Source organism: Phyllobates terribilis, unplaced genomic scaffold (genome assembly GCF_046119375.1).
Source record: "Phyllobates terribilis strain yellow unplaced genomic scaffold, ASM4611937v1 Scaffold_1__5_contigs__length_1240528914, whole genome shotgun sequence".
Classification (NCBI taxonomy): domain Eukaryota; kingdom Metazoa; phylum Chordata; class Amphibia; order Anura; family Dendrobatidae; genus Phyllobates; species Phyllobates terribilis.
This window is the reverse complement of record NW_027362761.1, coordinates 315,308,417-315,321,620: the sequence shown is the minus strand read 5'-3', so window position 1 is coordinate 315,321,620 and position 13,204 is coordinate 315,308,417. Positions and strand designations below refer to the sequence as shown.

General features: G+C 45.0%; 1 protein-coding gene across 2 annotated transcripts in view; it reads left to right on the top strand.

The window, feature by feature from the left end:
• Positions 1-13,204, top strand: part of YDJC (YdjC chitooligosaccharide deacetylase homolog) — a 62,017-nt gene that overhangs the window by 17,675 nt on the left and 31,138 nt on the right. Inside the window, exon 1 of one of the 2 annotated variants that reach the window (XM_073675082.1) lies at positions 6,830-6,973. The exons of the other annotated variant lie outside the window; for it this stretch is intronic. The gene's annotated coding sequence lies outside the window, so the exon portion shown is untranslated. Of the gene's footprint in view, positions 1-6,829; positions 6,974-13,204 lie in introns of those variants that run through there. 2 annotated transcript variants of the gene reach the window in all.

The window sequence follows — 13,204 nt, the reverse complement described above, 5'->3', positions numbered from 1 at the left end:
CAATGGTACCAAATACTAATGAAATGTATGTAAACCTTTGACTTTGCAGTAAGTAATAAAAATGCCTTAAAACATTCTCTCTCTCTCATTCTGGCATTTGGCAAATATTAAAAATTATGGTAATCCTAATTCACCTAAAACGGGAAAGGTTTACTCTGATTTCATGTCAGATATTGAGAAAAACATGCATATGTGTCTTTTTATATAGTGTATGTAAACTTCTGGTTTCAACTGTATATATCTATCTGAACTAACAGTCATTCTACAGCACAATAGGGTCCATTGCATGCTCTGTCTGCTGCTGCTGTTACATACCTACATAGCCCTACATATCAGGGCAATTTTTTTTTGCTCTTAATCCTGATTATTTGCTTAAAAAGCAATATAGTATTCCATGTTACTGCTCCATTTGCTTGTTAGCAGAATACAGTCAGATTTTTTTGATTTTATTCACATTGCTGTACTGTGTAAGCAGAGAAACTTTTACATCACATCACACGTGATGGCATATTACTGCTGTAATTATCCTGATATTTTTTGGAGCGTGCCAAATATTCCACTCCATTTAAAGTTAGCCATCTGTGTTTTATTGAACCTCTTCACACTTGGTTGCTGACCAATACTATACTACAAGGCCACAACCCAAAACCGTGGTCGTAACACGTGATCGCATATTACTGCGGTAATAATTCAGACATTTTGTGGAGCGTGCCAAATATTCCACTCCATTTAAAGTTAGCCATCTGTGTTTTATTGAACCTCTTCACACTTGGTTGCTGACCAATACTATACTACAAGGCCACAACCCAAAACCGTGGTCGTAACACATGATCGCATATTACTGCGGTAATAATTCAGACATTTTGTGGAGCGTGCCAAATATTCCACTCCATTTAAAGTTAGCCATCTGTTTTATTGAACCTATTCACACTTGGTTGCTGACCAATGCTATAATACAAGGCCACAACCTAAAACGTGGTTGTAACCTGTGATCGCATATTACTGTGGTAATAATTCAGACATTTTGTGGAGCGTGCCAAATATTACACTCCATTTAAAGTCAGCCATCTGTGTTTTATTGAACCTATTCACACTTGGTCGCTGACCAATACTATACTACAAGGCCACAGCCTAAAACCGTGGTCGTCACACGTCATCGCATATTACTGCGGTAATAATTTAGACATTTTGTGGAGCATACCAAATATTACACTCCATTTAAAATGGTAAAGGCGCGTGGCAAGGGACAGGGAAGTGGACGTGATGGTGATGGTGCATGCCGAGGCCTTGGGCAAGATGAAACTGTGCCTGTGAGGGAGCACAACAAAGACGCACATCATATCAAACTACCTTCCTGTCCCAATTACTAGGGGGCTGCGGAACACCACTCTTGAAGCCAGAGAAGTGTGAAAAGGTTGTTGGTTGGATAGCAGATAATGTTTTCAGTCACTTTGCCACTGCCACCACCACCCTGTCCTCCACACGGTCAAGTCTCAGTAGCTGTGAGTCTGAACCACATACTCCTCACCGGATCCTCCTTCCTTCCACCATGCCGAGTGCCTGGAGACAACTGATCCCACACTTGGACACTCCGAAAAGCTCTTCACTTTTCCATTTATAGATTCGGGCCTCTCGCCCGGCCAGCTTCAAGCGGAGCAAGAGGAGATTGCATGTAGCGATGTCCAAATATTTGAGCAGCCATGGTCACATGAAGGCGACGGTGGGAAAGTGCAATTACTGTTGCAAGAGGTGGTTGATGATGAGACATAATTGCCAGAAAGTCAGGAGGTGGACCAGGGTGCAGAAGTGGAAGACGAGGGGTTGAAAGATGAAGTCACTGACCCAACCTCGCAGGGTGACATGCAGAGCGAGGACAGCAGCACACAGGGGGAAAGAGGCATAGCACTACAACAGGCAAGAACAAGCAGTGTGGTGGCCACAGACACAAAGCGAGCAACTGTTCCCCGGAATACCAACACAAAGGAAGTTGCCAGTACAACTCTTAGGTCTTCCCGAGTCTGGTTGTTTTTTAAAGACTGTCCAGATAACACCAAAAAGGCCATTTGCAACATCTGCCAGGCCAGCATTAGCAGGGGCAGCAAAACTACCAGCATGACCACCACCAGCACACTCAGGCACATGATAGCAAAGCACCCGACTAGGTGGGCCGAACGCCAGGGTCCAGAAATAGTGTCTGCGGGTGACACCACTGCTTGTTCCACTTTTGTGCGTGCACGCGAATCCCCTGTCCATGGCGCATGCGAAGATGCCTCCTGCCCTGCATCTATCGTTGCACACTCGAAACTACCACAATCCGCAACCACGTCCTCTTTGTCCCAGTGCAGCGTTCAGTTGTCCCTACCTCAGTCCTTGGAATGCAAGTGCAAATACGCAGCCAACGCCTCACAGGCCACACTACTAAACTCACACATTTCTCGAATGCTTGCGCTCGAAATGTTGCCTTTTAGGCTCGTAGAGATGGAAGCTTTACGCAACCTGATGGCGGCGGCCGTCCCTCGGTACTCGGTCCCCAGGCGCCACTATTTCTCCCGGTGTGCTGTCCCGCATTACACAAGCACGTTTCCCAGAACATTAGCCATGCCCTCAACAACACAGTTACTGGGAAGGTCCACCTAACCATGCACATGTGGACAAGTGCTTGTGGGCAGGGACGGTACATCTCGCTGATGGCACACTGGGTTAATATAGTGGGACCTTGGGACGTAACACGTCCTCCCAACACAGAGGATTGCGGGCCCTGGGTCAATCAGGCTTGACCCCCACATTCTACAGCTCCTGCACCTCCCCCTCTTCAGCCTCCATCTCCGAAATGACCACATCAGTCGGAAGCTGGAAGCACTGCCTCGGCCAAGCGGGAACAGGCACTGCTGAAGCTAATATGCTTAGGGGACAAACAGCACACCTCTGAAGAGTTGTTGACAGCTGTAACAGAGCAGGCAGATCTGTGGCTGTCACCACTGAACCTACAGCCAGGTATGGCCGGAACCTGGTGGCAGCTCTGAAGCTAGGCAACCTCACACACATACCAAGCCTGGCCCATGTGCTCAACCTAGTGGTTCAGTGGTTTCTCAAAACGTACCCAAATCTGCCTAATTTGCTTGTCAAAGTACGCCGCGTCTCTGCCCATTTCTGAAAGTCAACTACAGCTTCCGCCGCCCTCGCCGTGCTTCAGCAGCATTTGCAGCTTCCAGCTCACCGATTGGTGTGCGATGTCACCACGTGTTAGAACTCAACGTTGCAGATGTTGGGAAGGATTTGTGAGCAGCAGAGGGCAGTTGTTGAGTACCAGCCCGTCGGCATTCAGGTCAGCCTCCGCACATAAGAACTGAGGAGTGGGCATGGATGTCAGACATCTGTGTCGTTCTCCAAAAGTTTGAGGACTTCACCAAGATGGTGAGCAGCAATGACACCATAATTAGCGTAACCATCCCACTTCTCTGTCTTCTGAATTGCTCGCTGCTCACAATTAAAGAGGAGGCATTGCTCCATAAGATGGAGCAAGAAACCATACAGGTTGATGCCACACAGCCCAGCCTCATCTCATCCCAACGCGGATTGGGTGCTAATGGGGAGGAGGAGGAAGAGGATGAGGAGGAACAGGTGTTGGTTTCCTGCACTACAGACGGTACTACCCACACCACAATCATACCGTCTGTTCAGCGTGGATGGCATGAGGAAAGGGAGAATGAGGAAGAGGAGGAGGATGAGAGCATGGACAGTCGCACTCTTGTTCAGGACAGGGAAAACTTGGCTGTTGGCAGTCTGGCACACATGGCTGACTTTATGTTCTGTTGCCTTTCCAGTGACCCTCGCGTTGTACGCATTTTGGCCAACAGTAATTAGTGGTTGGTCACACTTGAAGACCATGCCACCCACGCTACAAGGAGAACTTTGTATCTCTCATTCCAGTGGCGGAGAGGTCTAATAATATGTTGCAGTACCAGAAGGCCCTTGTTGTGGAATTATTAAAAAAAATTCCCATCTGAAAACGCTGGCGGCAGAGGTCACAGTTCCTTGGAGATCCAAGGAGTACAGGCGAGGGAGACACAAATACGACACAGCAGAGGCAGGGGAACACTGTCAAAGGTGTGGGACAGTTTTCTCAGACCCTCACAATGCCCAGGCCCTGATGCGCGGGGTATTCTGACAAGAAGGGAAAAGTTTGTGATGATGCTGAAGGAGTACCTTGCCGACCATACCAACGTCCTCCGTGATTCCTTTGTGCCTTATAATTATTGGGTATCCAAGCTGGACGCGTGGCAAGAACTGGCTCTCTATACCTTGAAGGTCCTGGCCTGCCGCTAGCGTTTTGTCAGGGCGGGTTTTTAGTGCCGCTGGGGGCATTATAACTGATAGGCGCACCTGCCTGTCAACAGAAAATGCTGACAGGCTGACTCTTATAAAAATGAACAAGGGCTGGATTGGGCCACACTTCTCAACACCACCGGATGATAGCAGCAGAACATAAAGTCAAATCCAGTGGCTTTTTTTTGGAGGTCTATTGCCATGCACCTCTTCACAGCCAGACATAGGTATACGCTTCCTGATTTTGGCTATTTTCTGTTGTCCTCCTCCTTCTCCTCATCCTGCACCACAATATCACCAGGGTGACGGTGATGCAACACCCACATAATTTTTTAAGAGTGTTTATGATGCCCGTAGGAATTTTTTTTAGAGGCTTACCTCTAACATTCTGTATGATATACAGTATGTTCATGTATACTCCCCATGGTTAAATGTTTTTAGCCAATGCACTTAGTGCATGGGCATTACCACTATAGGAGACACATTCCTTAACAATGGTAACAATTTTTTTAATGAGGACCTCTTCTACGTCTCTTCAAAGGGGTATTGGAGTGCTTCCAATTTTTGCCAGCCCTTGCAGTCACTGCATGGGCATTACCAGTATAGGAGACCCATTCCTTAACAATGGTACAATTTTTTTAATGAGGACCTCCTCTACGTCTCTTCAAAGGGGTATTGGAGTGCGTCCAATTTTTTGCCAGCCCTTGCAGTCACCGTATGGGCATTACCAGTATAGGAGACTCACTCCTTTATAATGGCAACATTTTTTTTTACTGAGGCCTCCCTCTATGTCTCTTCAAAGGGGTATTGGAATGCGTCCTAATTTTTGGCAGCCGTTCCAGTCACTGCATACGCAATAACTGTATAGGAGTCCTGCTCATTTATTATGGGAACATTTTTGTTACTGAGGCCCTCCTCTACGTCTCTTCAAAGGGGTATTGCGGTGTTTCCAAAATTCAGGCAGCCATTGCAGTCACTGCATATGCTATAACTGTAGAGCAGAACCGCATAATGGGAACATTTTTTTTACTGAGGCCCTCCTCTATGTGTCTTTAAATTGGTATTGGGGTTTTTACAAAATTTAGGTAGCCGTTGTAGTCACTGCATACGCAATAACTGTATAGCAGAACCGCTCCTTTATAATGGGAACATTTTTTTTTACTGAGGCCGTTCTCTATGTGTCTTCAAATTTGTATTGGGGTTTTTCCAAAATTTGGGCAGCCCTTTAAGTCACTGCATACGCAATAACAGTACAGGAGACCCGCTCCTTAATAATGGAAAATTATTTTTTTAAATCAGGCCGTCTACGTCTTTACAAAGGGGTATTGGGGTTTTTCCAAATTTTGGGCAGGCCTTGAAGTCACTGAATATGCTATAACAGTATAGGAGACCCGCTCCTTAATAATGGGAACAACACAGCATAGCCAGCTGATGGCTCTCTAACAATAGTGAGGGATAACTGCTGGCCCTTTAACAATAATAAGGGCCGCATGATGGCCCTATAAAAATAGGCTTTGTGACTTTCCGAGTCCCTCCACCATAAATGAAACAGGATGTGTCTGATCATGTCTCACACACCAATTGGCCAAATAAGGTAGTAAAATGTTAAAATGTTAAAACATTTGCTGGTAAATTTATTTTTCACAGTTGAAAGCAATGCAAAAAAACCGCTACATGTGAACATAACCCAAGGTGTACAGGATCATTTTTGTTTTTGGTTATTTATTTTGCCTTATATACAAGTCATTACCCTGGAAAGGATGTTCCTTAGCATATTTTCCAGGAAAATCCATTTTGGTTTCGAATTTGTATGTTTTATTGTGAGTCCGTAAAAGTGGCGAAATACCTCTGACCATATTATTGACAGCAGTGACCTGGGGGTCAGAAATGCTTCCAGGGCCCTCTGTAGACCTGAAAAATGCTCGAGTTTCCCATAGACTTCCATTGGGCTCGTTACTCGGTCCGAGCACTGGAGTATTCCAATTTGCTCAACACGAGCACCAGAACATTTTAGTGCTCGCCCAGCACTAATGACAGCCCACTGGGCCTTATCCATTATATCTGCCTGTAAATACTCCCAGTCACCCAGTAAAGTCCTAGTCATTGTTATGAACTTTGTGTCCTCTGAATTCATATGGGTCCGGAAGAGAATCCCTGGAGACAGAAGCGACCGGCTGGTCAGAAGTAAGTGGAAAGCACCAGCTCCACCGCAGCACATCACAGGGAGGACACACGTAGTCTGTAGGGTGCCACAGCTCGCCCACGACTACCCCGCTGGGCCACCAAACACCAGCATGCAGCTTGTCTTCACTTTCTGATTTATAGGCTCCATTCATTCTTCTGCTAAACTACAATCCCTACATGCGGAAACAGCAGCAGACCTAAGGGCATCCTGGGAGTTGTAGTTCCAAATTCTGGAAAACAGAAAAAATAAGAGCAGTGCCGCCCCCGGCGTGTACCCTGCTCACTGTGCCGGGACCCCGTAACAGAAGCATGACAGCACAGAACGTAAGCGTGCTGAGGGGCGGGGCAACGGGTGACGTCGGCGACAGGGGCGGCCCCAATACAGATACAGTCCTGTCGTTGAAGGAAATGAAGGATTCGAGGAGAGCGGACGAAGTGCCTGCAGCGCTGCAGTGACCGGGAGGTGAGCAACGGCGGGGACAGGGCGAGAGCGGGCGGGAGGCTCCTAACTCACTCCCTAATCTCCCCCCGGTGTTTTGGTATCTTCCAACCTAATCTCACCCTCACTATATTACATGCCGCTATACCAGGGCTTCTCTGCACCCGACCTGCTGCCGCCCTCTCCTGCCTCCCTATAGCAGCCCTGTGCTACATTGCAGCTGTGTTACTGTGCGCCCGTATAGGGACTTGCTGCTGTGCCCGTACATATGGCATGCTGTGTGGCCCCGGGTCATGCCGCCTGGCACAGCCCTGCTGGATTGTGCAACTTCAGCCTTGAACATTGATCTCCGTCATAAATACAAGTGCAGGCTGTTATGGAACTTGTTACAAGTGGCCCAGCTGCTGCATCCCCCGGTGCTGCCAAGTATCGTCTATTACCAGCCATGTGACATGGTGCAAGGGAATTCAGAAGATTGCCCTGTGTGATATACAACCACTGTAATATAGAGCTGCCCTCTGTGATATACAAGCACTGTAATATATAGAGCTGCCCTGTGTGATATACAAGCACTGTAATATAGAGCCGCCCTGTGTGATATACAAGCACTGTAATATAGAGCCGCCCTGTGTGATATACAACCACTGTAATATATAGAGCTGCCCTGTGTGATATACAACCACTGTAATATAGAGCTGCCCTGTGTAATGTACAACCACTGTAATATAGAGCTGCCCTGTGTGATATACAAGCACTGTAATATAGAGCTGCCCTGTGTGATATACAAGCACTGTAATATATAGAGCCGCCCTGTGTGATATACAAGCACTGTAATATATAGAGCTGCCCTGTGTGATATACAAGCACTGTAATATATAGAGCCGCCCTGTGTGATATACAAGCACTGTAATATAGAGCCGTCCTGTGTGATATACAAGCACTGTAATATAGAGCCGTCCTGTGTGATATACAAGCACTATAATATAGAGCCGCCCTGTGTGATATACAACCACTGTAATATAGAGCCGCCCTGTGTGATATAGTGATATACAAGCACTGTAATATATAGAGCCGCCCTGTGTGATATACAAGCACTGTAATATATAGAGCCGCCCTGTGTGATATACAACCACTGTAATATAGAGCTGCCCTGTGTGATATACAACCACTGTAATATAGAGCTGCCCTGTGTAATGTACAACCACTGTAATATATAGAGCTGCCCTGTGTGATATACAAGCACTGTAATATATAGAGCCGCCCTGTGTGATATACAAGCACTGTAATATAGAGCTGCCCTGTGTGATACACAAGCACTGTAATATAGAGCCGCCCTGTGTGATATACAACCACTGTAATATAGAGCTGCCCTGTGTAATGTACAACCACTGTAATATAGAGCCGCCCTGTGTGATATACAAGCACTGTAATATAGAGCTGCCCTGTGTGATATACAAGCACTGTAATATATAGAGCCGCCCTGTGTGATATACAAGCACTGTAATATAGAGCCGCCCTGTGTGATATACAAGCACTGTAATATAGAGCCGCCCTGTGTAATGTACAACCACTGTAATATAGAGCCGTCCTGTGTGATATACAAGCACTGTAATATAGAGCCGTCCTGTGTGATATACAAGCGCTGTAATATATAGAGCCGTCCTGTGATATACAAGCGCTGTAATATATAGAGCCGCCCTGTGTGATATACAAGCACTGTAATATATATAGAGCCGCCCTGTGTGATATACAAGCACTGTAATATAGAGCCGTCCTGTGTGATATACAAGCACTGTAATATAGAGCCGTCCTGTGTGATATACAAGCACTGTAATATATAGAGCCGTCCTGTGTGATATACAAGCACTGTAATCTATAGAGCTGCCCTGTGTGATATACAAGCACTGTAATATAGAGCCGTCCTGTGTGATATACAAGCACTGTAATATAGAGCCGTCCTGTGTGATATACAAGCACTGTAATATAGAGCCGTCCTGTGTGATATACAAGCGCTGTAATATATAGAGCCGTCCTGTGTGATATACAAGCACTGTAATATAGAGCCGCCCTGTGTGATATAGTGATATACAAGCACTGTAATATATAGAGCCGCCCTGTGTGATATACAACCACTGTAATATAGAGCTGCCCTGTGTGATATACAACCACTGTAATATAGAGCTGCCCTGTGTAATGTACAACCACTGTAATATATAGAGCTGCCCTGTGTGATATACAAGCACTGTAATATATAGAGCCGCCCTGTGTGATATACAAGCACTGTAATATAGAGCTGCCCTGTGTGATATACAAGCACTGTAATATAGAGCCGCCCTGTGTGATATACAACCACTGTAATATAGAGCTGCCCTGTGTAATGTACAACCACTGTAATATAGAGCCGCCCTGTGTGATATACAAGCACTGTAATATAGAGCTGCCCTGTGTGATATACAAGCACTGTAATATATAGAGCCGCCCTGTGTGATATACAAGCACTGTAATATAGAGCTGCCCTGTGTGATATACAAGCACTGTAATATAGAGCCGCCCTGTGTGATATACAACCACTGTAATATAGAGCTGCCCTGTGTAATGTACAACCACTGTAATATAGAGCCGTCCTGTGTGATATACAAGCACTGTAATATAGAGCCGTCCTGTGTGATATACAAGCGCTGTAATATATAGAGCCGTCCTGTGTGATATACAAGCGCTGTAATATATAGAGCCGCCCTGTGTGATATACAAGCACTGTAATATATATAGAGCCGCCCTGTGTGATATACAAGCACTGTAATATAGAGCCGTCCTGTGTGATATACAAGCACTGTAATATATAGAGCCGCCCTGTGTGATATACAACCACTGTAATATAGAGCCGCCCTGTGTGATATACAACCACTGTAATATAGAGCCGCCCTGTGTGATATACAAGCACTGTAATATAGAGCCGTCCTGTGTGATATACAAGCACTGTAATATATAGAGCCGTCCTGTGTGATATACAAGCACTGTAATCTATAGAGCTGCCCTGTGTGATATACAAGCACTGTAATATATAGAGCCGTCCTGTGTGATATACAAGCACTGTAATATATAGAGCCGTCCTGTGTGATATACAAGCACTGTAATCTATAGAGCTGCCCTGTGTGATATACAAGCACTGTAATCTATAGAGCTGCCCTGTGTGATATACAAGCACTGTAATATAGAGCCGTCCTGTGTGATATACAAGCACTGTAATATATAGAGCCGTCCTGTGTGATATACAAGCACTGTAATCTATAGAGCTGCCCTGTGTGATATACAAGCACTGTAATATATAGAGCTGCCCTGTGTGATATACAAGCACTGTAATATATAGAGCCGTCCTGTGTGATATACAAGCACTGTAATATATAGAGCCGTCCTGTGTGATATACAAGCACTGTAATCTATAGAGCTGCCCTGTGTGATATACAAGCACTGTAATATATAGAGCCGCCCTGTGTGATATACAAGCACTGTAATATAGAGCCGTCCTGTGTGATATACAAGCACTGTAATATAGAGCCGTCCTGTGTGATATACAAGCGCTGTAATATATAGAGCCGTCCTGTGTGATATACAAGCACTGTAATATAGAGCCGCCCTGTGTGATATACAACCACTGTAATATAGAGCCGCCCTGTGTGATATAGTGATATACAAGCACTGTAATATATAGAGCCGCCCTGTGTGATATACAACCACTGTAATATAGAGCTGCCCTGTGTGATATACAACCACTGTAATATATAGAGCTGCCCTGTGTGATATACAAGCACTGTAATATATAGAGCCGCCCTGTGTGATATACAAGCACTGTAATATAGAGCTGCCCTGTGTGATATACAAGCACTGTAATATAGAGCCGCCCTGTGTGATATACAACCACTGTAATATAGAGCTGCCCTGTGTAATGTACAACCACTGTAATATAGAGCCGCCCTGTGTGATATACAAGCACTGTAATATAGAGCTGCCCAGTGTGATATACAAGCACTGTAATATATAGAGCCGCCCTGTGTGATATACAAGCACTGTAATATAGAGCTGCCCTGTGTGATATACAAGCACTGTAATATAGAGCCGCCCTGTGTGATATACAACCACTGTAATATAGAGCTGCCCTGTGTAATGTACAACCACTGTAATATAGAGCCGTCCTGTGTGATATACAAGCACTGTAATATAGAGCCGTCCTGTGTGATATACAAGCGCTGTAATATATAGAGCCGTCCTGTGATATACAAGCGCTGTAATATATAGAGCCGCCCTGTGTGATATACAAGCACTGTAATATATATAGAGCCGCCCTGTGTGATATACAAGCACTGTAATATAGAGCCGTCCTGTGTGATATACAAGCACTGTAATATAGAGCCGCCCTGTGTGATATACAAGCACTGTAATATATAGAGCCGCCCTGTGTGATATACAAGCACTGTAATATAGAGCTGCCCTGTGTGATATACAAGCACTGTAATATATAGAGCCGCCCTGTGTGATATACAAGCACTGTAATCTATAGAGCTGCCCTGTGTGATATACAAGCACTGTAATATATAGAGCCGCCCTGTGTGATATACAAGCACTGTAATATAGAGCCGCCCTGTGTGATATACAAGCACTGTAATATAGAGCCGCCCTGTGTGATATGCAAGCACTGTAATATATACAGCCGCCCTGTGTGATATACAAGCACTGTAATATAGAGCTGCCCTGTGTGATATACAAGCACTGTAATATAGAGCTGCCCTGTGTGATATACAAGCACTGTAATATAGAGCTGCCCTGTGTGATATACAAGCACTGTAATATATAGAGCCGCCCTGTGTGATATACAATCACTGTAATATATAGAGCCGCCCTGTGTGATATACAAGCACTGTAATATATAGAGCCGCCCTGTGTGATATACAAGCACTGTAATATATAGAGCCGCCCTGTGTGATATACAAGCACTGTAATATAGAGCCGCCGTGTGTGATATACAACCACTGTAATATAGAGCCGCCCTGTGTGATATAGTGATATACAAGCACTGTAATATATAGAGCCGCCCTGTGTGATATACAACCACTGTAATATAGAGCTGCCCTGTGTAATGTACAACCACTGTAATATAGAGCTGCCCTGTGTAATGTACAACCACTGTAATATAGAGCTGCCCTGTGTGATATACAACCACTGTAATATAGAGCTGCCCTGTGTGATATACAAGCACTGTAATATAGAGCTGCCCTGTGTGATATACAAGCACTGTAATATAGAGCCGTCTTGTGTGATATACAAGCACTGTAATATAGAGCCGCCCTGTGTGATATACAACCACTGTAATATAGAGCCGCCCTGTGTGATATAGTGATATACAAGCACTGTAACATATAGAGCCGCCCTGTGTGATATACAAGCACTGTAATATAGAGCCGCCCTGTGTGATATACAAGCACTGTAATATATAGAGCCTCCCTGTGTGATATACAAGCACTGTAATATAGAGCTGCCCTGTGTGATATACAAGCACTGTAATATAGAGCTGCCCTGTGTGATATACAAGCACTGTAATATAGAGCTGCCCTGTGTGATATACAAGCACTGTAATATAGAGCTGCCCTGTGTAATGTACAACCACTGTAATATAGAGCCGCCCTGTGTGATATACAAGCACTGTAATATAGAGCTGCCCTGTGTGATATACAAGCACTGTAATATAGAGCCGTCCTGTGTGATATACAAGCACTGTAATATATATAGCCGTCCTGTGTGATATACAACCACTGTAATATAGAGCTGCCCTGTGTGATATACAAGCACTGTAATATAGAGCTGCCCTGTGTAATGTACAACCACTGTAATATAGAGCCGCCCTGTGTGATATACAAGCACTGTAATATAGAGCTGCCCTGTGTAATGTACAACCACTGTAATATAGAGCCGCCCTGTGTGATATACAAGCACTGTAATATAGAGCTGCCCTGTGTAATGTACAACCACTGTAATATAGAGCCGTCCTGTGTGATATACAAGCACTGTAATATAGAGCTGCCCTGTGTGATATACAAGCACTGTAATATAGAGCTGCCCTGTGTGATATACAAGCACTGTAATATAGAGCTGCCCTGTGTAATGTACAACCACTGTAATATAGAGCCGCCCTGTGTGATATACAAGCACTGTAATATAGAGCTGCCCTGTGTGATATACAAGCACTGTAATATAGAGCCGTCC